The sequence below is a fragment of the Parasteatoda tepidariorum genome, chromosome 5, assembly GCF_982258835.1.
Source record: "Parasteatoda tepidariorum strain Cologne lab strain chromosome 5, Ptep-v5.0, whole genome shotgun sequence".
Taxonomy (NCBI): Eukaryota; Metazoa; Arthropoda; class Arachnida; order Araneae; family Theridiidae; genus Parasteatoda; species Parasteatoda tepidariorum.
This window is the reverse complement of record NC_141759.1, coordinates 26,061,653-26,087,639: the sequence shown is the minus strand read 5'-3', so window position 1 is coordinate 26,087,639 and position 25,987 is coordinate 26,061,653. Positions and strand designations below refer to the sequence as shown.

The 25,987-nt window shown below is 29.1% G+C and overlaps 1 protein-coding gene across 1 annotated transcript in view; it reads right to left on the bottom strand.

Annotated features, from left to right (window-relative positions):
* The window catches only part of LOC107446378 (extracellular serine/threonine protein CG31145), a 162,968-nt gene that overhangs the window by 119,194 nt on the left and 17,787 nt on the right, over nt 1-25,987 (bottom strand). The window contains exon 2 of the mRNA XM_087163554.1: nt 1,596-1,692. The gene's annotated coding sequence lies outside the window, so the exon portion shown is untranslated. The remainder of the gene's footprint in view (nt 1-1,595; nt 1,693-25,987) is intronic.

The window sequence follows — 25,987 nt, the reverse complement described above, 5'->3', positions numbered from 1 at the left end:
AGCAGTATTACATTCATTACGTTTAACTATAAGGAAAAAAAATGATATTAAACGAAAATATATACTAATACTTTTCTGCGACCTTTTAATAGAGTATATTTTTCTGAAAATATAAAGTTTATTATTGCAAAAACAAATAAAGCTTTATTTTTAAACATAAAATTAATGGCAATATCGTTGCTAAGTAACGTCGTAAATTGTATTTTGTTGATGACGTGGAGTTTGGGATGAATTACACGTATCATGCAAATATTTATTTATCGCTTGTTATTTTAGTCTATTATTTTTTTATTGACTTCATGTCATATATTTTAAACTATGAATGCAAACTAAGAGTTTTACTATAATTCTTGGTCTGTTCTAAACGGATAATATTTCATTCAATCAAACCTTTCACGCTGACCGGTGTCCCTTTCATATACTTTTTTTCTGATGCTCTAACTAAAAGTAAAAATATATTTTGCTATTTTTAAATTATAAAAAAAAATACTCTAAAAATTACTAAAAAAATTTTTTTTTATTATATAGGAATTATATTTGTACTGAAATATAAAATCAAAAAATATAGTTTGAGAAAAAAATTGTCTTTCATTCATATTCAAAAATTTACAAATAACTGATATTGTAACCTAAAGAAATTTCTTCGAAAAATAACTGGAATCAGGAAAACCTTCGAATTATTTATAAGTAGTGGTGAATAAAAACTCCATAAATCGAATTTATTAAACCAGGAATCATACATTAAGAGACTATACGCTCGAAAATATTTACCAGCTATAAGTGCTATATAGCCGGTAAATATTTTCGAGCGAATAGTTGACATCTTTACTTAGGTAGCAGAGATATAAATTACTCAAATATTATGTGTTTTAATGTATGATTCTCGAATTTGTAAATTTAATTCAGAAAGATTTATTCACACTGTCGTAGATAAAAAAAAAACTCCAAACGTAAAACCTGGCATGCATAAATGCTTCATCTGCCTGAAATAAAATTTAAATCTTTAAAAACGTTAAGATTGGTGCAAAAAATATATAATTGGTGGCATTTTTCAAGGTCATTTAAAACAGTTTTTTGAACTATAACTTATGTACAGTCAATTTGTATGCATATTGAATTTGTATTGTGTAATAAGCATTTTTCTTTCCCAGCAATTAGAACATTTACATGTAATATACACATATATATTGAAAGTTAATTAAAAAAAATTAAAAATCATAAATAAAAGAGCAAAATTTATGAATTATTAACGCATAAAATACGTTTTTTTCTGATAATTTCTTGTGTCATAATTTTTTTTAAAAAAACTGCTGCAATATATTTAATTATCGATAACGATAAAATGAAAGAATACGAATGAATAAGTAAATAAATATGAGTAACAGTTTAAAATATTTCGAGTTCTTAAAACTTACGTTTATAAGATTAATAATTCCATTAACCACATTTACCAAAGATTTACCACATTTACCAGGCATCTATTTCCAAGACTGAAGTCAAACATTTTAAATTGCTCGTTAAAATAAACAGATAAATATAAAAGGAAAAACTTCAAGTCTTTGCATATTATCAATAATGCAACTAATTATATTTACCAAAGATTTAGTTTCGTATAAATTGCCAGATGTCTAATTCTAAAACTGAATTCAGTGACTTTAAATCAAGAGCAAATTTTTCCCCGCAACATCAAACCTGGAAAGAAAAAAAAACCATTTTAATGATATGGCTCATTTCACAAATAGAGCACAAATAATTCTAAAATAAATCAAATTTAACTGCAAATAGATCTTGAAGCACGAAAAAGTGTTATTTACTTAATATATTACATAACTTAATATTATTTTAAGTTCCTAAAAAGTGTGGAAGTAGAATTCCGCTTAGTATAATTATTACCTGTGATGGGTAAAAAAAGTGGAAAGAAAATACATTATAGTTCTGGCTTGAATTGAATTTGTTTTTTTAGTTTTATTTTTTATTATCCATTATGTGTACAAAGAGGAAGTGTTGAACTTCTTATAGATTCAAAACTTAGTTATACGGAAAAAGAAATTTAGATTAAATAGAAAACCTTATACACGTCATTTATGAAATAAAACTTCATAGATATAAGTTAAACTTAAAAAAAACGTTTGAAAAGCTGAGTGGAACAACCAGGAAAGTTCAGAGTGGCTGTTATTAGGGTACAGGGATGCCACAGGTGACTAAAAATGTAAAAAGGGGTTGAAACTTAATTGCATTTCATTTATTTATTATCTTTTTAATTTCTCAATCGTAGCTACCACTATGATTTACATTTCAAATTATTTATAGAAGTAAAAATGTAACAGCAGTTACATAGAATTCTATACCTGCCAACTCTTCCGGATTTTCCGGAAGATTTTATTTTCATATTTAAAGTTGTAGTAATTATATACTATTTTTTTCTTTTATAATCTTAATTTTCAAATGATTTTGGTCACCACTATTCTTACAAAAATTAAGCACATATATTAATATGCGTTACTATCATGGTTGTCAACCTAATTTTTCTCAAATACAACGTATTTGTTTGCTTAAAACTGAAGTTTTAATTCCATTTTAATACCACTGGGAAAAATAATAATGGAAGGGATTAAAAGTTGGCAATTCAACAGTAAACTAAACTAAACTATGCAATAAAAAGATGAGGAATTTCATTAGTCACCACTTTCTGCAATTTTAGTTGCCGGTGGCAACCCTAAAGGTAAGAAGAAGAAAAAGTGATATCCGAAAATTATATTATTATAAATATAGCAAAATGGGGCATGTAAATATTTACCAGTATCCAATTTCATACCTGCCAACATTCACTCTTTTCGAGAATGGATTTTTCAAGTGGTAGTAAAACAATAACCGAAAAACTATCATCCTCTAAAATATATTTATATTTTAATCAGGTTAAAATTTGCTATTGTAAGCAGGGGTGAAAGCGAGACGGAAAAGAGGAAAGGCTGGTAGTAAAACCATTTCAGTTTTAACTAGTTTTGGGGAGGAGTTTACTTATTATTTTTTTAAATTTTTCAACGATATCTACTTTGTCTTGGAAAAGAAGCAGTTTTATATATATGCCAGAATTATAAAAGAAATCTTGATAGTTACAGATATTTCATTTTTTTCGAAAAAAATGCTGGAATGAAATGTTTTACGTACCAGGCTTTTCTCTTTTCCGTCTTGCTATATAAGGGCTTTCACCCATGATTGTAAGTACTAATATGCTTTTATATATTTGTTGTAATTATTTATATGTAGTGGTGGTTAAACTAATTTAAAATTATTATTATAATTCAAAAAGTTTAGTGAAATAACATGAATTTCGCTAGCACTTTAAATATGAAAATAAAATCTTCCGGGAAAACCGGAAGAGTTGGCAGCTGTGCAATTTGAAATAAAAATCATGCAGGTATACTCAAACGTAATGACTATTACTAATGTTAAAATTAATGCGAAAACAATAACAAATCTGTTATATCTAACATACTAATTTTAATGTGACCATTTTATGGTATTTTCCCTGTTTAATTATTGCCCTTGAAAATGTCACTTGTCTGCTTCATTCACTAATCTTTCAATTAAGAATAGTAAGAACTTATTTTATTTCTCACGAAAAACAGATATAAGTGTTAATATTTTGTTTACAGTTTTTTTTTCTTTCTTTTCAGTCTTATTTTCAGCCCTGTGTACTTAAAATAGGGTTTCTTAAACTTTGGACGAATTCCTTGGAGTCACTGGACCTACAGTTATAAATATTAGTAATTTTGATATTTTTTTAATTTATTAAAATAATTTTATATTTTTCCAAATATTTTTATACAATGTATCTGGAATCGTGGTGGCTGAGAGGTTAGAGCGTTGCCCCCAATAAGATGAACCGGGTTCGAATCCCAGCGATAGCTGCTCGATACGAATTCCGCACCCTGCTTACACCAACCACAGCGTTGACGTAATAATATCCTCAGTAGCAGACGGATCATGGGTCCCCTTGGCGTCAGACTAGGGGAGATTTTCGTGGTTTTTCTGTCAATGTAATGCCATACCTATCATTACTTCTGGATTTTCCGGAAGAGTTTATTTTCATATTTAAAGTGGTAGTAAATATATACTATTTTTTCTTTTATAAACTTAATTTTTAAATGATTTTGATCACCACTATTCTTACAAAAATTAAGCACATATATTAATATGCGTTACTATCATGGTTATCACAATGCCATTAGTACCAGTCGCCCTAGGGCAAATTTCAGATCAGAGGTCTAGTGCCCGCTTGCGCGGGCAGGTACCTTGCCAAAATTACACGATCCAGTCAGTCATGGTTATCAACTGAAGTTTTTTCAAATGCAACGTATTTGTTTGCTTAAAATTGAAGTTTTAATTCCATTTTAACACCACTGGGAAAAATGATAATGGAAGGGATTAAAAGTTGGCAGGTATATAATGCAAAGGCGGGTTAGTTTCACATACCCTCCAACTTATGAAGATTTTGAAAATAATTCTTTCTAGTGGTAGCGAACCAAAGTAGAAATTTTTAAAGAAGAAATTAAAGAATTAATTTTAAAAGTTAAATTTTCAAAGTAGAAATTAAAGCAAATGGATCTCTCATAAAACTTTTATCAGAACTTAAGAATCTAGCCATATGGCCTGCACTTTTATAAGTAATAGTGGACAAGTTACGCTAAAATTAATTTTTTTTAAATATTAAGACTTTAATTTTGCTACCGTCTGAAAAGAAGATTTCTAAAACTACGGAAATTCCGTAGCAGTTTGAGGGTATGGTTCATCAAAAAGTCTTCCACGAAGGCAAATTTCTCCCAATACTTGATCCAGGAGTTGCCGTGTCTTCTGGATTAGGTTCAAAATTACAAGGCTACGGAGTTTAACATTGGTAGCCAGAAACTCAAATTTGAGTCTTCTATTCAACTACGGTTATTAAATATTAAATAAAATAAAACAATGAATCTGAAGATAGATAAAGACAGTACTTTAAACCTTTGACGCAGAATTTACGTTAAACATATTTTTAATACTTTTTCTCATTATTTGCATTAATTCATATGAAAATAAGAGGAAAATATTGTATTAAAAATTTTAATAATATATGGTTATGAAATACAGCATGAAACATCTGTGTCTTTTTCTGTTAAAGATAATATCGGCCAAACACGGCTCATTTTAAAACAATATTTTTTAAAATTTACACTTATTTGCAGTTTTTTAAATATAAGAGAAACAGTTAATTTCTGTCATCATTAAAATGTCTTTACAGTAGCAATTATTTTTACATATTTAAATATGAATGGAAAAAAAATTTAAACTACTTTTTTGGATTATATATTTCAGTAAAAATATAATTCTGATAATCTAACAGATTTTGTTAGTAACTGTTATACTTTTTTTAATATTTAAAAAATACCGAAATATATTTTTGTTCGTAGTTAAAGCGCCAGAAAAAAAACATGGAAAAGGAACATCGCTGTCTCGTCTGCTTCAAAGGGTGAAAGAATTGTCCCAAGTAATTAAATTTAGATTTTCATTGTATTATAAGTTTAAGAATTTGATACTTTTTTAACATTGTTACATGTCATAAAGTTAATGGCTTATAACAGTAAGAGTTCGTTACAATGCAAGTAAAGAAACTTGCACTTTCTCTAAGTCGTTTGTCGGATTTGCGCAATGATTAAGAGTCCCACAAATTTTCGTAAATATTATGGTGTCCCTACGCCAAAAAATTTAACAAACTCTGATTTAAAGAATAGGAACTTAGTCATTGAGTTCAGATTTTAATGAGAAAAAGTTAACTATTTTCCTTAGCAGAAATCAAAAAATTGTACATATCTACCATCTTTACTTTTTTGATGTCTTTTAAAATGTGGGTAATTTTTGGGACACCGTACTTAAAACATATAGTTATCGGATGATCTTAACTTTCACACATAACCATTTAGTGTGTGTCTTAGAGTACTAGGTGCGTTTTCAACAACCAATAATTCATTTGTGTTGTTGTTTCTAATACCTCCTGCCAAATACCAGGAAGCATGCTTGGTGAAACCAAGCGAATTTAAAGCAGAAGGTGCGGTTCGCGTTTTTCAGTGGCTCCATCTATGACCAAGAACACAACTTCAGACACACACTCCCGCCAAAGCCAGTTTTAAATTGTGGATCCATTCATTCATCCACAGATCGTAATTTTGACTTGAACCAGAGAATGATCAATCTCCAATTCAATAAACCCAGAGGTATTGATTTGTTATGTGAATTTTGAGGACTTTGTGACCCAGCAGATTTAACGTGCATCAGTCACCATTTACTGCACGGAGAGTCTTCGGTCCGTTGGTACCGAACTCTCGATCTCTTGGACATGGGCCCAACGTCCTACCAATCAGACTATCCCGGTCTATAATTCGATTGTTCAGCTATCCAACTTGAGAAAGGAAGATATGCGTATTTACTGAAAATATCAGTAATATATAAATAAACATCATGTACTGATAAATTCTTGAAAGTGTGATTTTAAAAAAAAATTTTAGTACAAGTATGTCACGTGCTCCTGAAAATGTAAGAAGAGATAGAAACTCAATTTATTTTTATTTATTTAATATATTTAATTATTAATCGTAAATACACCCATAAGTTCCATTAAAAATATTACAAACTACTAGAAACGCGAAACTTTTTTCACTAAATGATCACCAAGTTTTTGTAATTACTGTTCTTTAAACAACAAAGAGCTACAAAATATTGCTTCACCAAGAATAAACTAAGATTGCAGGTGCTAATGTAATGCCCGGAAATTTTCAATCGAAAATTGCTGCTCCAGAATGGGTGAAGAAGATAATACAATATAAGAGCCTTTTCCAATTATTTACATTAAAGAGTAATAAAATTTGCCTCAGTGGAGAATGTCAGCTCTTGTTTCAGCGTTACGAAATCGATTTTAGATAACTCCACATCTAATGTTTAAATTTTTAGGATGGAAACAAAAGTTGTATTTCTTGTGAATAATTGATAATAATAAAACAATATTCTTACCACAAATTACATTTTTTTTAAATAAATTATTCCATATACATGGACGTGATTAAATATAAAACTTTAAGAAATTTATTTTTTTTTAAGTTAGAGTCATGGTTTTTAGAAAGTTTTATTTCCTTATTATTTTTTTAGAAAGGAAAACAGAGATAATACAATTGTTTAATTCTCATTTATCTAATAGTTAGAAATTTCCTAGTTCCCCTCTTAACATAATAGTGGCAAAAATATTTATAATTAGAAATGAAGTTATATGGGTATGTAGCTTTTTGAGAATAAACTATTGCTACAGAAGAAAATATCCGCTTATGTTAAACAATAGTCTAGTAAAACATGTTAACACTTTCACGCCGGGGTGACCCACCGGTGGGTCATGCTAGATTGTCTCATCTTGGCAGAGCACCGGAGTAAAAACTGGTAACAAATAAATTTCATTTTTTAGTTTTTTTTCCGGGAATTATAAAAATTCATAACCACCAATTGTTTTAAACGGATGCAATTTTTATACTGAATTGCTTCTTCGCCGTGATAAATTTCCTTACAGTGAATTGTTATTGTTGAGAATAGATTAACTCCTCCCGAATATTATCTAATATTGAAATAGTTCTTCTACCAGTATTTTCACTTTTCCCGGCTCTGAACGTGTTAAACAATAATCTCAACTCTTTTCATAAAGGAACTTCTCAGATCATTATTTTATGAGGCGATTTTAAGAGAAAAGTTTAGGATAAAACAGGTAAACCGAGGTAGACTGACAAGTGTTCCAAAGTGGTACTTATCTTGTAACTCATAATTAAACACCTTTTGACATGTACGTCACGGGAATTGCGAGAGCTCTACCAGAATTCTTCTGATCTTCATATCGATCAAATGTTTTTTTATTCTTTTCAAAAATCAAGTAGCAGCTAACCAAAAGAAAATATTCATTCAGTTAAAAAAAAAAATGACAATTTTTTAGCAGAAGCTTTTTTGCGTCACGGCATATAAAAATTTAGGCTTTAATGCGTTTCCATGACAAGAGAATGCTTTCGATAACATGAAAAGAAGACATTAACATTATCTCTGTTCCGTGAAAAATATAAACTAAAGAATAAATTGCATACACACCCACCAAAAATCACGAACGAACAAAAAATATCCTGAGAATCGTATTTATTAATAATATTTCAATTAAATAGCGAATAACATATTACACACTCTAGTGAAAAAATTAATAAAGTTTTCGAAACAGAAGACAGGGAAGAATACAGTAGAACTAATGTACACATAAAAAAAAATTGATATGTCTCTATAAGATAAACAATTCATAAAAATGACAGTAACATTAACCTTTTTCTGAGAAGATTCTATTTAATCCCGCATTTCAAGGCAAATCGAGATAAAAAATAAAATTATATCGGCTACTCGCTTCGTTGAACAAAAACGCATCACTCTTCATTAAATTACCAACCAAAAACTAGCAGGGAATCTTCCAGGGCTCGCTTCATTAATTTTCGAAAGGAAATCAGGTGACCGAATGAAAAGATCGCTAACTAGGCTACTCTGTCTTAATGTGAAGTGGAAGAAAACTTTGTAAAACTAGCATAAACAACATAAGTTTTGCGGCTATACTCATGTTTTCTCATTAAATGTTTCAATCAATTGATAATCCGGGTTCTAAAGTGTGTCATATGTTATAGTGAAAGAATTAGAAAACGATTATTTAATTGTTATCGAAAATAAAAGTCGTCTGCCGATTAATGCGATGCCACGAAATTTATAATCATTAAATAGAGCTTTGTTTTCGAACTCAAAATTGAAACTGACATACATGCATCAATTTTCTTTTTCATTCGTTAAAATGTTTGAAATACTTGTTTGAATTCTTACTATAATTTGGTATGATGTATTTGTTCGAAATCTGGGTTTCTAACCTGGGTTTATAATTCGAAGTAAAAGAATGTTTTTATAAACCTAACATAAAAAAACGAAAACGATCCAACGATATTCATGTTACTTCATTATACGTCTCAATCAACTCATAATCCGAGTTTTTAAGTGTGCTAAAAAGAAATAAATAATAGACTATTATTATTATAGATTAAAACCCATTGAAAATAAAAGTTCTCAGCTGATTAATATGATGAAAAGAAATTTTTAACATTTGAATAGAATTCTAATTCAAAACTGAAACTGATAGTAAAATGAATGCGTAACCTACAATTGTTTCAGTGAACTTTAATCATACATTTCGTTTGTTTGGTTTCTAACTCTTATTTGGTGTAGTGTATTTGTTTGGTATCTTGGATTCTATTTTTGGTTTCTAATCTTAATATAAATAACGAAAGCATTGCAACGACATGTGTGTTTTCACATTAAAATCAATTAATAAATAGGGTTTTTTAAATTGATTATAAAGTGAATACACATAAAATATACAAAGTTTGCACATTAACGTGAAATAAATAAAAAGCGATTACATTGGGAAACAAATTTTTGTTGCACTGATACAAGTACTTAATTGTACCTTAGGGTTAGGGGAATTCAAATTTTAAATAAGTGTTGTGCGGAGAGCTACAGACTTTTTTTCAAATGATATTTTTAGTTTAGTTAATTATGTGTGTGAATTTAAAAATGAATGTTTTAAAAATATGTTCGAAATGGTTTTGTTAAAAATATGAATTTTTTTTAAAATATAAAGTAACATCCTCTTAATTTGAGTATATTATTTCAAATGACAAGATTCGAAATTTGTAAGCAATTGTTCTTATAGTTTTTGAGAAAATAATTCTATTTAAATTCTAATAAATTTTCAAAAATAATAATATTTTGATGGAACTCAGTGTGTGAAAAATCTAATTACATTCATGGGCTAAAATTCTTCAACCCATTCTCTTGAAAAAAACTACTGAAATCATATTTTTCGTACTGCTTAACTCCCATATCTTGATGGTTAGGAATCCACCTAGAAAAAAATTTTATTGCGAAAAAGTAAGAAAAATAAGATAAAGTATATAGGGTAAACCAACCAGTGACGGAACACTATCCAGTGAAGGAACATTTCATATTGATTAAAAATAAGAATTTGAAAGTTTTCGTTTAGATTGATTGGTAACAATAGCTGACTGCCAAACAATAGAAAGTCATCTAGCAATGTTTTGGATTACCTGGTCAAATAGACTTCTCTGGAAAAAAATTTTAAATTTGTTATTATCTCTGCAACACCTTGCTTCTTTGAAAAAATTATAAGGTGAGTGTTTGTATTTATATGTTTGAAGTGGAATTAATTGCATGTAATAGTTTTACTTTTCTCACTGTGAAAATAAGAATTCGAAATATATTATTGAAGTTACGTTTTATTTTTTTAAGCATCATAGCATAATCAAGTACTGAGATAAGGGGGTGTTTATTCGCTGGATCACCAAATGATGAAGAACCAGTGAAGGAACAAGTAAGTGTTCCTTCACTGGATTTTTTCTAAGCTAATGAAAATAAAAGAAAACTTTAATTTTCTTGTACCTTTCGTGATGTTTTGCTTCAAAAGTATGTTAAAATTACAAAAAACAACTTCTAACCAGTGAAGGAACAGGCATGTTCCTTTATTGGGCTTAGATTTCCCAGTGAATGAACACATTGTGTTAATATGTTGAAACTTTACTTTTCAATTCATGATTTTAAAAAAAAGTTAACATTTTCCAAGGATTTGTATGTTATAATTTCAAGAGTAGGCTTGTTTTTAGAAATTTGTATGGCATATAAATTCATAAAGAGCATTAAAAAATAACCAAAATAAAGTGTTCCTTTACTGGAAAATTTTGTGTTCCTTCACTTTTTAGAGCTGTTCCTTCACTTGGTCTTCTTACTACTTGCTATTTGAACCTCCAAAACTTTAAAACAATATTATGTAAGCTCTCTAAAAAATTTTTTACATAATTTGCAATTAGTAGCAAGTATGTTGACATTGTCATTTAACTAAAATTACGAATTTTGAAATTAATATGATTTTTTAAAAGGCAAGCGAAGCTTAAGTGTTCCTTCACTGGTTAGTTTACCCCATATATATATTTTACTAAAATTAGTTCTGATTCAAAATTTGCTTAGACAATTTCGTAGATAAAGTAAAGTAAGTAAAAAAGTGAAATTACAATTAAGGAAACCAAACTTTCCCTGCCCTTCTGACATTATTTAGACTACTTTTTCTAGATTGTGGATTTCTTCAAATTCTTAACCTTTAAAATGTGAGGAACTACATTTTTATATCTGATTTATTAACTTAAAATATGATCTGCTGTAAATAATAAACAAATTTAATATTTACCCTCAAACTAGTAAGATTGCTTCGCAGCTTTTAAGTTAGAAAGTAATGGTGTTTCATTTTTATTTATTTATTTATTTATTTCTGGCACTGCCCAGTGTATACCATTATCAAAAACTAGCCATAAAAAAATAATTGTGACTCTAATTAAATTTCTGAAAAAAATGCACAAAAAAATAACTCCCCTCCACCTAAAAATTCAATTCCACCTTTTTTACGCTAATTAAGCATTCGTTATAATTATACTAAATGGTACGACACAGTACCAAACGATACCAAAAACTTTCATTTTACGCTTCACATGCAGTTTCTATTTATGTTATCAAATTGGAAAAAAAATCTATGTATAAATAATCGTTTGAGTTTCAATTAGAATATCAGCTTAATTAATCAGAATCTTTTTTCCTTGACAAATCATCAGTGACATTGGAAGCCTTCAAAGAATAACTAATTTCTCACTAAATGCACACAGAACAATGCTTTTCGGAGAATTATTCTTTTTTTTTCTTCAAGCTTTTTTCCTCTTCGTAAGCTACTCTTCTTGTTCTTATTCGTCACGGGCTGGTGTTTAAAATAGCTGATTGTAGACTTGTAAGAAAATATCTTTATGAAAGTTTATTTTTTTCTGATCTTTTGTTTTTTAAAAATCATTAAGAATATTATTTCCCAAAAACTGCGTGTGAGCCCACACGCCTATTCAGAACAGTTTTTTCCTCTAACAAAGAAAAAAAAATTATAAATATCTCTACTGTGAATCGCTACTAAAAAGAAAACTGCGTTGTATTTTTCGCAAGTGAATTTTAAATTATTTGATATAAGGAAAAGATTGCTTTAGGAAACTGAAAGAAAATAAGAAAAAAAACTAATGTTTAATAACGCATTAGCTTAACTTTGAAAACTGAAATAACAGAAAATAAATCTGTAAAAAAATTTATTTCAAAAGATAAAAGTAGGTTTTTTAAGGAAGATTATATATAATTTTTAAATATTATTCCTTATAAAAGAATCTAATTTATGAAACCAGTCATTTGTGATTGATGTTATTTTCATTCCACTATTGAAGTTCGGAAGGTCACTTTGATGACTGGGAAATTTAAAAATTACTAAAAAAAGCTAGAACTGTTTTAATCAAATTTTCTTTCAGAAGATTGGTATTTTTTACTGACTTGTCACTGTTTATTCTTCAACAATATGAATGCACACGAAAAAAATGGTATAAAAAATTTTGTAACTAATAATCTGTCTTTGGTTTCGCAACATCGTAAGAATAATTAAATATTTATAAAAAATGTATTTTTTGGAATATGTTTCTTATAACAATGGAAAAATGATCACTTTTCTTTGAAAAGAAAGTAATAGATCCGGATTGTTACTTATAAACATTAAACAATATTTTTTACTTTCACGCAATATCGCCATTTTTTTTCGAAACAAAAATCCTATGTAACTTTAAACAAATTTGAGAAAACAATACCTGCTTCATTTCTTTCCTAAGAATTGTTTCAGAATATTAGTTTTTCTTCATAAAATCAAATACAAATGGATACAAATAAAAAACAAATATGAATAAGGCTGTTGTAGCGTTTCAACTTTGTAATGTGACTTTCATTTTATTCTAAATAAGAACAAGTATAACAGGGCTGTTAAAGCATTTCAACTCTGTAATGTGATTGAAACTCATTGTATTACCATATTTTGAAAACAGAACAGAAAGATTAGTCATTTTCTCTGACTCGCGATCAGCATTCGAAGCAAATTGCAATGGCGGAACAAATTTAATTCAAAGCATCAACAACATTCTGAATCAAATATTAAAAAAAACCTTACATCCTGCAGTGGATTCTTGCCCTCGTGTTAATTCAGGAATACACAGACGTCTTGACTAAAGAAGTCCGAAACTTTGATTAATCCCCCATCATCACCTCGCCTGACGCAAATGTTTTTGCTAATCGCAAACTTTTCAAATAATCATTTAACACGTTGAATGCCATGGGGGTCACCGGTGACCGGCACTGGGCTTGTTCACATCGCCACGGGGGTCACCAGTGATCGGCGAAGCCAAGATTATTAGAAACACATAATTCGAGTAAAATTTTAATGTTTTTTAATATTATTATCATTACTAAAACGGTTTGAACAAATGAATGCAATATAGAACACACAAAAATAGTTTTATATAACAGAGATGCCAACTTGCTCCGGACAGCGAATAAATATTTTCAAATGGTAGTTTATTAATTGTGATTCGTGGTTTTAATAAATTCAATTTAGTAGATTTTTATCCACCACTATTTCTAAGCAATTCGTAGGCTTATATAATTCACCACTTGTGTAATATATGTCATGCTGAACGTTTTAAAAAAACTAGCAAAATCTGTATAATATTTGCAAATTTAGTTTGTAGTTATTTTACATTGTGACCAGACGGGTAAGCCATTAGGGTGGCATTCAACGTGTTGAAAAACATTCCATTCCAGACTTTAACTATCCTAGAAACCTCTCATCTGTAAAAGCAAGACTCTGACCGCGACACTGCAAGAACATGAAGATATTTTTAGACAAGACCACCAGATGCTACTCCATTTGCAAACACAATTGAAGGCAGAACACCTTTTTTTTAACTTTTTCGAACCCACAGACATATTAGCTCCGTACCCAGAAGCCACCCAAAATGTCTTGACGCCGTTACTACCTTGACACATCTCCTCCACTCAAAGAATTTAGCGTTCCGAGGTTCCTAAGCCGTTTCACAAACTTCGAAACTCAGATTATTTACAATGAGTTATGTAAATTAGTTTCATCAGTATTTAAGAACACTCATTTTAAATGTTGTGTACTTCTTTATGATGCAACTGTCTAGCTTCGTAATGGTAACTCTAGATGTGCTGTATGGTTTCTCAATACTTCGCTATTTTCCTTTGCTATGAAGCTCTAGGATTAGCTAATTTTACCCCACCATTTTGTCAGCTCACTGATTTTAAGCAAACATTTTGACTAATAGATTCTTCAATAGATTTACCATGGTACCAACCAAGATTTTATCGTTAAATAAGGGCAAGTTATAAGCCGCTCAGCCCTATTTCATGGTTTTTATTCATACAACTAATTTCGCTATCCTAGTTTGACATTCATAAATTACTAAAAGCAGGGTTGCCAAGGGCAACTAAAAATGCAGTCTTTCATTAAAGAATATTAAATATATTTTGGCAGTTTATACGTGACAGTAACTAGAGAGAATATTTTGGCTTTAAATATGAATACTTTGAAATATAGTCATAGTGGTAGTTACGATTGAATAATTAAATACATAATAAATAAACAAAAATGATTCAGTTCCTGCCACTTTTCATAGCTTTTAACGCCCGTGGCATTCCTGTATACGGAAGGGGTGGTCATAAAATTATACTATTAAGTATTTCATAGGAGGTGTTGTTTATAAATTGATACCCAATCGGCAGAAAAATTAAATGAATAATAAACAAAACTAAAAATAGTTTATGACCTTCATGTGTAAATAACTGTAAATAGTTAAGAAAAATTGAAAAAATAAAAATTATGACACACTAGAGTTACTTGAAAAATGCCACTGATTAAATTACGACATGAATTTTAATTTAATACATTCTATTTCTTTTTTCTTTCTTTTTCAAATCCCGAAGTTTGATAAGAACTGGTCATCAATTGCAATTACTCTAAAATTAAAAGCTATATTTTGGCGCATGTCAAATGCTTCGCTTTTTACAAAAGATTTTTTTAAATAAGGAATTTTAAACAATAACTTGCTAACTTTTAAACAAGAACTTGGTTTAATTTTGCCAGAACCTGTCGCCACGAGATAACTAAACAAAAACGGCTTTTTTATGAATATTTGAATTATTTGTGTGAAGTGGCTGACAACATAAATTTCACCCATTAAGTACCATTTTTTTTTCAGACAGATAAGCGTTGGTAAATTGGATATTTCATTTTTGGTTTTTATTCAGTGGAAACAAAATTATTCGTGTTTATTCTTAATTTATTAATTTTTTTTAGCTTGAACATTTAACTGGGTGTCTGAGACTACGAAATGGTCCTTTACCCAAGAACTGTCCCTTTACCCAAGAACTGTCCCTTTACCCAAGAACTGTCCCTTTACCCAAGAACTGTCCCTTTACCCAAGAACTGTCCCTTTACCCAAGAACTGTCCCTTTACCCAAGAACTGTCCCTTTACCCAAGAACTGTCCCTTTACCCAAGAACTGTCCCGTTTGCACAAGAACTGGCCCTTTACCCAAGAACTGGTTCACCAAGAATGCCAAGATCTGGCAATTGTGACCTTGAGAAATACTCTAAATGGTATCAATTAAAAAAAACATACAACACACACGGTAACTGCAAAAGCAATTTTGAGCAAAATATCAATAATTACTCAAATTTCAATCATTGAGGGATTACGCTTGAGGCAGTATAATAAGATAGTTGAAAAAATTTATAAATATTTACAGTGAGTGATTTGCAAAGCTGTTGGAATATTTAAAAACAGTAAGGTGATAATACAAATGCGACAACTTAACAAAGTGTTCGTAGCCAAAATTGTGAAGTTGAAATAGCAAACTTCTGAAAACTACAATAAATAACGGTAATTGATATTAGAATATTTACGAAATGCACGAAAACAAACTTGGGTATAAAATCATAGAGAATAATGTTTGCTTTAAAATAATGCTTGTTAAATAAAGCTTGTATCCAACATTAGAAATATTATATTAATAATATCACAAATGTCCAACCATTTTTTTCGCAATAATCTATTGACATCATTGAAAAATAAAGAAGTTGTTTTTTTCAATCATTAGAAATCATGATCATTAGAATTTTTTTTTTTTGAAGTGAATTGAATGAAACATACTAAACCATTAATCACAATTTAAAACACCAATTTTACTATCACTAGATAAAGCGGAGCAAGTTGCTTTTGTTCCATATATCAATGATATTGATGACATATATATGGTATTGATGACAGTTGATTGTTTTAGAACTTTACGCTTGACTGAAATATTCATTGAGAACTGAATGTAGAGAAGAAAAAAAAATATTTTGCTGTGAAAAGTTTGTCAGTTTGAGATCATAGAATAATAAAATAATAAAGTCAGAAGATTAAGGGGAGGAAAAAAGTGGACACGAAATATGTTCCGCAGTAAGACACAGAGCGGAAGGGAGGAGTGAGAATAATAATAATAATAAAATAAAAAATAAAAAGTGCCATTCATTTTGTTTGCTCTTTTAAGCCGGCACGCGTGACTTGACCAAAGAATAAGCTGCTTTTCCATGTAAGAAAGCATAAAGCCAATGTAACAAGTGTTGCATTTTCATTCTTCGGCAAGTGCCGCCACTAAGGCCTTTAACCTTTGCCGAATGACTGCCAAAAGATGCTGCAAATGCGTGTCCTTCAAATCACCACGCCTGAATTTTAAATAGGCTGAGAAATCCCATTTCCTATTTCTCGAGAATATAATATCGTAGAAAAATAGTTATCGTTTCATAATATTCGAAGGGAACTAATTCTAGATCAATATTTTAATAGATTTCAGAAATTATTTTATTAAGTATTGTGAACAGACCCTTCCAACAATTGAAGATAGTGGAAAATATATATTTTCCAATGCGCAGTGAACGATTGAACTGAAGCAGAAACTTTTAAATCAAACATAATTTAAAACAAATTAACAATCTCAAGACTCTCATCACTAAATAATATAAACATTTATAAATTTTTTAATATTTCACGGTGGACAATTTTCTTTTAATTATAATTTATTGAGATATTTGTACAGAATGTTCTCAAAGCCCTCACACGGTATTTTATAAGTAGTCTGCGCAGATTATTTAAAAAAGTGAACCAGTTGTGTGCATGAAACCAGATTCTATTTTAAAAGTAATTGAGATAAATTTATCATATATATTTAAGAATTGAATCTGTTGTGGTTGACAAGTGAATAATACAAAACAATCATATTCATAAATTAAGAAAATTTTTCGACATATATTTGCTACCACTTTCATATTTTTACTAGACTTGGCACTAAATGACTCTTTCGTAAACTGGTTTGCCCTCATAATGGTCTGATCGGACTACCTATAAGAGACCCTTTGGGGGCTTTCAATTGTAGGAGGAGTTGCTCTATCAATCACTATAGTAAATGTTTTCTGATATTAAGGAAATTTTCGTAGTAGTTCGGTGGTATGAATATCATAGATACTAACAACTACGAATTGTCCGTAGTATTTCATTTCTATATTGAAAGTGGTAATAAATCTCATAAATTTCTTTTTAACTTTTGTGTATATGAATTTAATTTAATATAATTTTGGCTACCACTAAATGCAATTAAATCAATCTTATATATAAAAGCCAGTTTGATATAGGTAAAAAGTGTAAGTCATAGTAATAGTATAACGTTAATTCTATTTACAATTTCATCTAAATTCGTCTTCCACTGTATCAAGAGAGAAAAACGTCCTCAGAAGGAGAAAATTTGGCAATCAAAATTATATAGAAACATAACTAATGTATTAAATAGTAGATAATATAAGCAATACATTGTACGCAATATTAAGTATTAATATAAGTAATATCAATTTTAAAACTAAATAGAACTAATACGATAAATAGTATCATAAATGTCATCATTCTTAAATTTTTTTAACATTGTTTAAATTATTATCAAGACTTAACATTATACGCAATGAAATGGTAAGGAAAGGCAAAATTTTGGCTTAACTCAGAGATGCCAACTGCTCCGGATTCGACAAGATGTTTTAAAAAACGGTAGAGAACTACAAACTAAAATGTGCCAGTTCCAATTAATTTTGGTAATTTTTCAAAATGATCAACTCGCAACAAAGTGGCGAATCACATAATTGTTTGAATTATTTAGAAGTTTTGGAGTGTAAATTCGAATTAGCTAAACCAAGAATCATACATTTAAAGCCTAACACTCAAAAATATTTATCCATTTTATTTATCCAATATTTATCCGTTTAACAAGTTGGCATCTCTGCATAATAAAATCACTGCTTTGAAATTAAAGAATAATTTCTGTAAATAAATTAATGTATTTTGCAAGCCATGAAAAAATAATATAATCTTACTCTGAGGAAAGAATTCAATCATTCCATATACAGCATATTCATACGTAACAAATATTTAGATTTCATCATCAAACGAAGAAATATAATAACAATATATAAAAATAATAAAATAAAAAATAAATTGCTTTGAAAATTTCTCATTTATTCCATTGCCTGAGCATCAGCTCAAAATTAAAAAATTGATGGTTTTCAATCTTTCAGAGAGATTGATTTCTCCTATTTTTCATACTAATTTTTCATGCTATGTTTTAAAATGTATTTTTATCTTTACGAAAGAACTCACTTCTCTTTCAAATTTCTAATCTACATTACTACAAAAATTCTTTTCATGCATACTACCTAACAAAAAAGTTTAAAGAATTATACTTCATGAAATGTTTAAATATTAAGCACAAAACAAATTAAGAAATAAGCAATTTACGGATAAATTGTTTATCAGAAAATGCATTGTACGTTCATTATTGAACGATTGCTTTAGCTTTATTCCAAGATTGCTTCAGCTTTTCCTCGAGGCATCGCTTGAAATCTCTCAAAGCTGAATAAATAAATCTTATTTATCTAATTGAATAATAGATAAACCATCCAGACGAAAGAAATAAGATGAACAATTGGATTGCTGTAACAAATAACATTTCATTCCAAAATTTATCATTCTCATAAATACATTGAAAACAATGCGATAGAACGTGATAGCAGAAAAGCAAACGATTTCGAAGTGTTAGATGAAAAATAAAATGGCGTCAACTCTAATGTTCTGTGAAGGTATATTTTATTCGCGGCGTTACAGAAGAGAGATTTCATTCTAAAAATATAATAAATCTCCGAGAAGTTGCATTAGTAATGCTTGAGTTTTCGCGCGTAAAACTGGTTTAATTCATCTTATAAATCTCGACGAGGTTTTCGTAAATAAATAAAGTGACGGAATGTAAATGTATTCAGATTTCAGTCAGATTCGCACTAGTACATAATAAATTTAGAGCGACAAAGCGTAAAATATAATACAAATGTAAATAAAGCAGACGCTAGGGGAACTTCTTAAATAATGTATGACAAAATAATATTAAATCATCATAAAAGGTTATTAAGAATAGCCTTCAATCGCATTTTAAAATCATTTAAAGATCATGCATTAAAAAAATTAAATATTTTAAATTTTTAAGTATATCTTCAAAACTTGTGGCACACGTGACTAATCGTATGTAGAAAGTTAAAAGATGGTAAAATAAAGTTAAATCCATTTTTTGTTCCTTAACACAACGGAACATAAAGAATTTAATCATCAATAATTTATAGTATTATTAAAATTTTAAAAAAATGCTTAATGCATAAATATTGGCTGTTCTAAATATTTTGGATCTTTCACGTCTTATTTTTAGAGAGATAGCAAATTATATTTATAGGTATTTTATACTTTGTTCAATGAAAATTATATGGAAATCATTTTAACCTCCACCCCACGTAAATATATTGTAGTCTTAATGACAAGGTTCCAGTGAATCAGATACAGAAAGCTTTTAAGATCGCATTTTAATTGTTAGGGACACAATGTAACTAAGGCTCCTATACTATCAGAGCTGACCTATCAAGCAATATTGGAGCAAACAAGTTCGCAAGTTAACGTTATGTTAGTATTAGTTATGCTATTACAGAGATGCCAAATGCGCCGGACACGCCAAAATATTTTAAAAAACGGTAAATAACTACTAAGCAAATTTTGAAAATAGTTGACAATATTTGCTTGCTTTTAAAAATGTAAAGCATGTTATAAGTACTGAAGAATTATATGAGCCTACGCATTGTTAAGAAATAGTGGTGGATTAAAATCTACTAAATCGAACTTATTTAACCAAAAATTACAATTAATAAACTACCACTTGAAAATATTTATTCGCTGTGCCCATGTTAGCTCTTCGCTCCAACAATAAATAATAAGTCGGCCTGTCTAACTCAGGGGTTCTAAATATAACTACCAACTAAATTTGCAATTAATTCACAGATTTTGCTAGTTTTTAAAAGGTTTAGCAAGAAACCTCTGCAATCAAGTGGTGAATGATATAAGCCTACGAATTGTTTAGAAATAGTGGTGGATAAAAATCTACTAAATTGAATTTATTAAACCAAGAATCACAATTAATAAACTACCACTTGAAAATATTTATTCGCTGTCCGGAGCAAGTTGGCATCTCTGTGTATATAAATAAAACTATTTTTGTGTGTTCTGTATTGCAATTATTTCTTCGAACCATTTTAGTATTGATAATAATATTAAAAAAATTAAAAATTTACTCGAATTATGTGTTTCTCTTTGCTGGTCACTGGTGACCCCCATGGCTTTCAACGTGATAAAAATAATTCTGTAATTATATATTATCCACTAATATATAGTTATAGAATGTATATTAATAAAATCGACTCTTGCTTCATCTTCATCTCCAATTTTAAAAATTTGTAAAGTCACAGGAACCCAGTGATCAATTGAGTATTATTTGTTGATGCCAACTGAAACAATTTCTACTAGGCTGATTTTTCACCGGAAAGGTGAAAGAACTGGAAGTAAAACCATTAAATTTTTAGCTTGTTTTGGAAAGATTAAGAGAACCTTGACTATCGTGAATTCTAACAGTTACACCGCATACGCATGACTGTTTTCTGTGAGAAAAAAATAATTGTTAATAAATCTTGATAAAACAGAAATTTATTCCTCTTATGGTATGCGACTAGTTTCGACAACTGTTTTTTTTTTAAAAATTACAACAAAATTTTGAAGAACTAGTCTATTTGTTTTATTATGTGTAAAAACGTATAAAACTAGCAAAAAAATTATTACTGTTTTTTTTTTCTTTAAATGGCAATTTTTTGGTGAAAATAATGAACTTTTCTGCATATACTCTAAGCACTGTAAAAAGAATTCTGTAGCCAGAAACAAAAAATCCTTTGAGGATTTTATTTAGAAGCCTATCAACTATGTTTTGAGCTATTATCTTAAAATTAAGTCAATATGCTACTGAGTTAGGTATCAATGTATTTAAAAAATCACTTTTTTGAAGAAAAAAATTTCCGCACTAGTCTTTGCGATAAGACATGCATAAAAAATTAAATACTACATTTTTCTCTTAGTCTGTGGTTCAAAACATGCTTGATATTATCATAAGCACTTATGAAAAATTGCAGACGATTACCTTAAAAACAATATGAGATATCATGTTTTAGATGGTATAAAATTTAAAAAATCTGATTTTGAGATAAACGCTCTTAAAATCCTAAACTCGTTAGTCTATCCACTGTTATCAACGTAATGGGTAAAACAAAATGAGTAAATGAGTAATGGGTAAAACAAAATGAGTAAATGAGTAATGGGTAAAACAAAAGTGTTATTAGTTGTGCTGAATATCATGCATAAACTAATAATATTCACTATGCACTGCGCTGTTTCATTTTTGTTATATAGGGCGCGAATAAAACAATTGAAACTTTTTCAAATAAGTGATTTACGAATCATTTAATTCTACAAAAAGTCTGTACTTCACAAACTCGTGACATAATGATGACATTTAACGGCCCTTTGATTAGAAAACAAATGGAAAAATTCGCCATTTAGAGGAAAATCTTCCATTTTTTTATAGCAAACAGAATTCAGGAAATAGTGAGTTACAATCTATTTATTTGACAATTTAAAGTGTCACGGCTGACCGAATGGGTGACATCTGCCACTGAACTAAAAATATTTGTGTTTGAACAGTGCCATAATGGTTATATAATGAGGAAAACTTCACTTGGATGGATAGTCCCGTGTTGAAACATGAATTTTACAAAAAAAAGAAAAGAGGAACGTAATAATTCAGTTTCTTGTATGCATGAAGTAATATAAAACATAAGAAATCGAATCACATAAATACAGCGTATTTCAATCTGAGTATGTTATATTTTATATTTTTTGAAAATTCCATATCCACTGTCGAATAACCGACCCAATTTTGAGTTTACGACTACCAATGTTTAACTCCGGAGAATTGTAATTTCGAAAGCAATTCAAAAGACAAAAGTCTTATTGATGGAACAAACCCGCATTTGCGTTCCATGGTGAGTAAAACCGCGAAAACCTCCCACGGATATCCTGACCGTAAGGGGGCTCTAACCCATGATCAATTTAACACAGAGAATATTTATGTCAGCTCGGTGGTAGGTGCAAACCGGGTGCGGGAACCACTGATTTAGAGTCACGTGTCTTTGTGGTGCAACTATCACTATAAATATTAAATACCATTTCACTAGTAAATAAAACGTGTTAACTTAATTATATATTGAGATAACTTTAGATGGATGAAGATTGACATAGTCAATAATTGAATCCCCACATTGGTGACCCGGACGTGATATGAACTTCCCAACGTATATGGATGGTCCACATTAAATAGTGATTTGCAATATAAATATAGTGCTCCAAGAAAATCCTGTGCAGTAAATAAAAGTCTCCCGGCCAAAAAACAAAAAAAGAACAAAATAATGCGTGCCATAGTCAATAATTAAATCCCCATATCTTCCGAAGAAGAAAATATTTTTCATAAAATTAACATATATTTTCATATGAATTTATGTATCCGTATATGTATTTTCATATGAATTATGCAATTCGATTTAAGTAATCAATATATAGAACTTTAAAATTGAAATATACTTTCTGATGAAGTAGGCTTCATCAGAAAGTATATTTCAATTTTAAAGTTCTATATATTGATTACTTAAATCGAAATAAATGATTCAGATTCATGTATGGTAAAATTATATAAATATAGCTTATATGTATATTATGCCATATAAAATAAATATAGCGTATATGTAGCTGCCAAATCATGTAAATATAGAGAAAATTAATTTCGTTATAATCTATTTTGTTTTTAAATAATTGCTACCTGATCATTTGAGCGGCGGTGGCTCTGGGTATAGTGCGCTCGCCTTCCAATGTTCGATCCAGGTTCCCAGCGATTTGAATGTTGTGGACGCAAATTCTGCCTCCATCTCGCCCAGATCACTGTGTTTACGTAAAATATTCTCAATCAATACTTGATCTAGGAGCTCCTTAACTTCTGGATTAGGTTCAAAATTACAAGGCTACGGCGTTAAAAATTGATAGTCTTAAACGCAGATTCGGGTAGGCTGTTTAATACTGGTTATAAAGCAAATATATATTTAAAAAATACGATTTTCATCTGTTTTAATTTTTTATATGTTGACCTCAACAAAATCCATTTAATTCCAATTTATTAAAATGTACCTCTAGAGATTAGGAATAGTTGAGACTACAGAAATTCCGTAATTGTTAAAGAATATGCCTTTATCTATGCCAATAATAAAAGAAATACTAGTAGAGAACCCAAACTAATCTTAACAATTTCATGTGTGTTAATGTGTTCTAGCTTTGTGAATAAAATGGTGTTTACTCATATGAGGGAATAATTGAAAAGTGAGAAAAAAAGATTTAAAAATACTATTTGAGAAAAAATTTGTATTACCTTCTTTTTAGTTTCATTAATGCAGTAAATTGAAACTTAGAGTTTCGTAAAAATCATCTATTGCATAAAAAATTAAAATATTATCTGAACTTTAAAAATTAACGTATTTGTGTTATAAAAATAAATTTTTTTATAACACAATTAATAAAATTATTTCTTAATATTTTTTTTACAGAAACATGACCAACTCTGAGTAAAATTAATATAAATATTATTTAAATCCAAAATGAATCTTAATCATTTATCTTTATGCATTCACATGCATTAAAATATCATTAGCATTTCGTGAAAGAAAAATTGCAAAAAAAGCAAGGAAATTCGTTCCTGAATCTACATAAAAGGCAGCCCCCCCTTTTTTTCAGTATTATTAATACAATAAAACATTTTATATAAGAAAAATGAAACATTTTCTGAACTATTAAAATTAACATATTTGCATTAAAAATAAATTAGTTCGGGGAAAATATTTAAAAACGTTCTTATTTTACCAATAAAAATCAGTCATTTTGAATAAATTTTGTAGAAAAATTACTATTGAATTCCGCAATGAAACTTATTAAATCGTCTTAAGCATACACATGCTATATCGAAAACTCATTAGCAATTCATAAAAGAAAAATTGAAAAAGTAGTAGATGAATTCGATTCTGAATCCAGATGAAAGGCAGTGTCTGAAAATAAGCTTTTATGACATCTCATTAGAGAGAAAAAATATCGAGGAATTTCTAAACTAATTGAGCACAAGTTTTGAAAGTTGATTTTCAAAAGAAATCGCGTCTTTTAACAGAGCAATTAAGCCTTTGTAAGACGAAAAATCGATCTTTAAGCCACGAAGCTTACACGTTCCATTCTGTTCAAAATGCCAATTAGTTTTAGAAATTTTAAATTTCTTAAAGCAACTTTTTTAACTTTTTAAGCTTATCATTTCATTTTTCTCTGTACTAGAAATCAAATTTAAAACCTTTTATTCAATTTCGAACTCTCCTGAAATAATCTTAAGTTGTAAAGACATGAGTTAACATGGTTTTTCATAGCTCTTCTGCCAAGGAAAATAAATAAAAAAGAACATCAGTTTAAGTGCCTTACATTTGAATAGCTAAGTCATAATTTTAAACTTTAAAAATCGCCAATTTTGCCACTTAGACGAAAATTATTAAAATCTATGCCTTATTTCCATTTTTCGCAAACATTTATGGGTCCAGATAATGCAGCATTGGAATAAGTTTTTAATAGTAAAAAATTAGACCACAAACGCTTTTCATTTTTTTCATTTTCACAGAACTGTGGCTTTTTTCCACAATGACGTTTTGCGCCATTTTCAGAACAAACATAGAGGACGATAGCTAAGATCTCTCACTCTTTCTCTCTCGCTCTTTTGCTACTTTTGATTGACATCTACAAGATCGAGAATGAAATAAAGAAGTAAAGATTTCATGAGGGAAAAATAAATTATCTTCAACAGCGGATAAATATTTAAAGCAAAAAGCTGGAATAAAATCATGAAAAAGCACTTAAATTTTCAAAAACCTCCGAATAAATAAGAATTTTGAAAAAATTTCTAGCTAAATGTATACTAACACAAAATGGACCTAGCAGCACGTCAAATTTGAACTTGGTATTTCAGCGGATCGAACAAAATGACTTTTTTTTACTACAAATTTAATTCTTAATAATTCTTGAACAAATATCCGAATCGAATTTTTTTTTTTATTCAATCGAACTCTTTCTACGTTTTTCAACACACCATTGTAATTTCGAAGTTTCATAGATTTTGAACAGCAAAAGCAAATGTAACGGAAAACAAAAAAAAAAATAATAGTAAAATGATAAAAAAATTACAAAAAAAGCACTTAATTACAATAACTTTCAACAAGTGGAATTTTGAAAAACTCTGCACTAACTTCATTGTGTGGTTCTTTCAACATACTATATTTCAACTCTGTAGTTGTAGGATTTTTTCCCCAACAAGTAAATAATTCCTGAACGAATGTTATTCTTCTTTTTTCATCG